Source organism: Eptatretus burgeri, chromosome 14 (genome assembly GCF_056783735.1).
Source record: "Eptatretus burgeri isolate ZD-2024b chromosome 14, Ebu_testis_v1, whole genome shotgun sequence".
Classification (NCBI taxonomy): Eukaryota; Metazoa; Chordata; class Myxini; order Myxiniformes; family Myxinidae; genus Eptatretus; species Eptatretus burgeri.
In genome coordinates this window covers 56594995-56599994 of record NC_140974.1, presented here as the reverse complement: position 1 = coordinate 56599994, position 5000 = coordinate 56594995, and the positions used below count along the sequence as shown (strand labels likewise).

At 53.8% G+C, this 5000-nt stretch overlaps 1 non-coding gene across 1 annotated transcript; it reads left to right on the top strand.

Annotated features, from left to right (window-relative positions):
• The first annotated feature begins 4170 nt into the window (after positions 1-4170).
• Positions 4171-4243, top strand: TRNAT-UGU (transfer RNA threonine (anticodon UGU)). Its single transcript has one exon. It is a non-coding gene; the product is annotated as a tRNA-Thr (tRNA).
• Positions 4244-5000: the final 757 nt, after the last annotated feature.

Sequence of the window (5000 nt, the reverse complement as noted above, 5' to 3'; positions counted from 1 at the left end):
CGAGAGATATTTTTCAGTTCTTATTTTATAAATTCTGTTGACGTTCACTTTGAAGAAGTTTATTTACGAAGAATGTCCCTTCGTGTGCTCTCCCTGAATGAACTGTAATGATATTGTGAATTTTCTGATTGCTTGTTTGCCTGAATTCACCTGGCCTGGACGTGTTGTGCGCACGTGACAAATAATCTGGCAGTTGGCAAGGTGATCCCATCGTGTGTGACGTCATCAAATGAAGGAAAAAAAAAAGTATTCACCGACAAGGGCGGAAATCATGCCCAGACACACCGCCCTCAACACTCTTCCCAAGGACTTTCCCAGTTGACCTGTATTCTTTCGACAGTCATCACAATAAAATGTTTCATTCTTGAGGCGAAGTCACAATAAAAGGTTGCAAGTCTTCGGTACTCTTTGATCCCAGTCACACAAGTAGAAAGCACGTGTGTTGAATCAGGATGACGTCGACATGATGACGTCACACAACTTAAGCATTGTAAAAGTGAAGTATTTCAAGGAATCAAACAATGCATTTTCTTATTTTATCGCCTGCCAGGATAGCTCAGACTCTCCAAGCATTGCACATTCCACTTTGAGCTACCTTTCCAGGGTTGGAATCCCAACCCAGCCATTGACCACCTCCCTGGCGTTGGGCAAGCAGGACGAGACATCATTCAGAGGGAAGTTAAACTGAAGGATTCGAGGCGTTCCGTTTGGAACCGCCATTCGCAAAATTAATGGAAGAATGAGGGAACACAAGGAAACAGCTGATGAACGTCATAATGGGTTTTAATGGGAAACAGAGAGAAAAACAATGAGGCGAGAGAATGAGATGTCTGAACGAACTTGTTTACCATTTGTGGGGAAACATACTGTAGTGTCATGATCGAGATGCTTCGCAGGCAGACACGAGCGGGGGAACAGTCGAGCCGGGCTGTGTTGCCCAAGCGCGAGCGCGGGCGTACTTTGCCCGCAGCTCTCCTTTATTACGTACTCAGTACACTCACAAGCTGTGCGACTACGGCATCCACAACAACGCCTCAGGCGGCGCGCACTACTTATATCCCTGGCAGACACGATGACCACGCCGACCACTCCCCCACCACCATGCCCTGCCCCGCAGGCCCGCAGGCTATACCACACTCCTCCCCCCTAAAACCATGATTATTATATGATCACCATCATAATAAGCATAAACAGCACGAAATACCACGGTATAAAGCAGACAAGGTACAAAAAAGAAGCAGCATAGCATAAAAGCACATCACATCATATAATGTGTCGATGCGAGCGAGTGGAGCAGCAACGGCCAGGTTCCGAAGACGGAGGTGCACAAAGCACCCACCAAACTCTGACCGCGTCACCGATATGAAGCAGCAAGGCGAGAAGCACAGCAGCGCTACGCAGCAAAAACGCCCCCAGGCGGCTCACGCAAACACGGCCTTTGCCGAGGTCGCGGCGACCTCCCGAGCAAACCTCCCCCGCCACCATCAAACGCCTCCGGCCCACAAGGCGGCACCTCTTCCCCAGCCAGACCTGAAACAGATAAACCTTCCGAGGTCGGACCCCCGCTGTCTGGAACCCGCGGCGCCACCGCCAGACCCGACTGACCTTGGTGGGGGCGCTGAACAGCGCCCTTGGCTGGAAGCAACAAACACTCCACAACAACCCACGCACCACAATCAGTTGAGATTCCACCGCATGGCCAAAACGGCCTTGAGCGAACCCAGGGAGCCGCGCCCCAGGCGCTAGGCACCGTCTGACCTTGCTGAAAGCAGAGGTGGGGATAACGCCGACCAGCGCACGAGTCCCGGCTTCGAGTCGATCTCCGAGACCCCCACGGCAGTTAGACGGTCGCAACTCCATCCAAACCACACTTTAACTACAGGCTCGTCATAAATCAATAGGAACAGCACTGGAACCATTGCAAACTCATTTTTCCGTACAGCGCGTTCTTTTGATAAAATCCCAGCACCTGACAAAACAACTACCCGTGGCCTGGGGCAACTGGAGGTCAATAAACCGTCTTTATTCGCCCCCACCGCTCCCAAAGCCCCCACATCACATTGATCATAATACAAATCCCATCGATTGATCTCAGCCAAACCTATCCTCACACATGAACTGTTGGCATTTATTTCAACAACGTTAAACCGCATCACTCGAGCAGTGAAAAACAAAAATGCAATGAACAGCAACCCATAACCCACATCACGAGTTCGTCTCTTGGTTGTTGACTCGATGTTGTGACTCGCGACTTCCTTTAACGCCACGGGCTCACCGCAACCCGTCGAAGCTGCCCAAACAATACAGGCGCACCTCGCACCATGAACGCAGCCGACGCGCGAGAGCTCATCGCGAGAGCTGGCACGGCTCCCGCTGCTTCCGCACCGCACACCACCGCTGCAGGCAGCAACGAACGGCCGCTCCCGTTGCATCGATGCGGCTCCCGCCGCCAGAACCTCGCCCTCGGGTCTCGACGAAAGCATCGAAGAGAGCACCGGCACACCTAGAGGTACGAACTGGAGATCCAGCCCGAGGTGCGCCAGCCAGTCCCGACCCAAAAGGACGGGCCCCTCCCCTCGCACCACGAACCTCGGAAGCACAACCCGCTGGCCCCGCTGGGCAATCACGACGTGCGCCCCGCCAACCGCCGGCAGCGCTTCACCGGCACACGCGTGCGATGCGATGGCAGCACGAGTGGACTCAACTCGACACCCGATCAGTGCCCCGATCACTTCGACCTTCCCTGGCATCGGCCCTGTCACTATCGGACCAACTGAAACCAGGCTCAACATGGGCAGCATCAGTGCCCCGGTCACCTCAACCTCCCCTGCCACTGATCTTGTCACCTCCGGATCAATTGGAAGCAGGTCTAACACCGGCAGCATCTCCCGCTCCGGGTCGCTGGAATCTCTGTGCCCAGGCCGCAAAACTCGATCCGGGGCGTTACCGTGTACGCCATGCACCGAACACCGCAACGGCAGGAGGTCTCGACCCAGGACGGAAGGATCGCTTCGCACTTCGCACTTTGCAATGACTGTCATGATGGGCGATGACTCTCGGCACACACACCGTAGACGCCCCCGAGTGCTCAGACCGCCGTCCGAGTGATCGTATCGCAAAAGCCGTCCACGACCCGCGCCGCAGACCGTGCACGCGGCCGTACGCGCCTGGCACATCGTGCTGACCTCCGGACCACCTGCTGCGCACCGACCATCGTGACCCCGGACATTCTTCAGAGCTTGCGCGACGTCCAACACCGCGTTCGAGCCGAACTGCGTGTCCTCGTTCTTTTGCCGTGGCCTTGCAGAAATCATTCCCCCGATTTGTCGTGCCTCAATAAAACGAACACTGAGTGCGGCCGTTGCCCACTCGACGTGGCCGAAGTCGACTCCGACGAAGGCGGGCACACGTTCGTGGGCCGTGCACTGACCTTCTGCCATGCTCGCGCTGACGAGACCCTTGGCTCCGTAGCCTGGAACCGCATGGGTTATTCGCTGCCGCCCTGCACATGCCGATCCGAAGATCCTCGTCAGCCAACTGTGGTGTCGTGATAGAGATGCTTAGCAGGCAGACACGAGCGGGGGAACAGTCGAGCCGGGCTGTGTTGCCCAAGCGCGAGCGCGGGTGTACTTTGCCCGCAGCTCTCCTTTATTACGTACTCAGTACACTCACAAGCCGGGCGACTACGGCATCACTACAACGCCTCAGGCGGCGCGCACTACTTATATCCCTGGCAGACACGATGACCACGCAGACCACTCCCCCACAACCATGCCCTGCCCCGCAGGCCCGCAGGCTATATCACACATCCAAGATGGAGGTTCGTGTGAGAGTGAAGTTACAGACACTGAGGGAACTTTCAAACTTGGTGAGAGTGGGGTGAGTGCAGCAGGTGGTTTTGGTGTGAACTGTGCAGGCAGTGGGAGTGTGGTCCACTGGTCTCAGCCATCTTTGTACATGGAAACAGGAATGTGATGAAGGTGCATGCGCACAACCACTGAGTGGCTGTTCTTGTGACATATCAATGGATGTTTAAATTCAATCTTCACTGGGATGGAGCAGAGGGGACAGCCAGCTTCAGGCTCTTTTCCAAAGGTGTTGTCCTTTTTGATGAAATCCTTTGTCAGGTGAACAACATGATCACCATCGACCAAAGTGATCAGTCATCGCGGCTCCTTAGCTCAGGGGTGAGAGCACTCGTCTTGTAAACCAGGGGTCATGAGTTCAAATCTCATAGGGGCCTAAACTTTTATTTATTTATTTATTGCTGACATGTCACGCAGCAGGAACATTGAATGTCCCCAAAGGTCATTTTACTGATGCAATTCATTCCCTGTTAAATTATTGTTTCAATAACAGAATGTGGGGAACAAAATGGAAAGGGGGAAACACCATCAGAATGGAAGTGATGCTGAGATCAAGGGAGGAAGAGAAGGACACATGGTGGTGAAGAAGTTGCACACAAGCTCAATGAAACAGCAAAAGAGGAAGGAGGAAGGTCGACATGAAACAGAAAATGGAATAAACCAAAAGAAAAGATGAGGAGAGGTGGGTCACAACAACTTGAAAAAACGGAATGCTTGGGAATGGGGTTATTTTGGGGTAAATGGGAGCATGAGCATGGATGGGGGACGACTTGAGATGGTGATGAACAGGTGGCTCAAGCCATGAAGGGAAGAATGGGACGAAACAGTCAGGAAGAGCCTGGCGTTGGCTTTGCGGTTCGGGTGGTGGCTTGGGATCCCAGGGTCCTGAGTTCGAGCTCCGTTGGCCACTGAATTAACACCACGGGATTGACTCAGCCTGTCATCCTTCCTCGGTCGGCGAAATGAGCACCAGCATACTGACAATAGGGGCACTGCATCAACGGCATTTCCGTGCCCCTTACCAATGATGCAACCAGCAGCCAAAAAGGCTGTACATGATGGGAACAGTCAGGAAGTTGGTTCCACATGGGAGAGAAAGGAGGAACAGATTAGTGGAGGTGAGCAGTGAGCCAG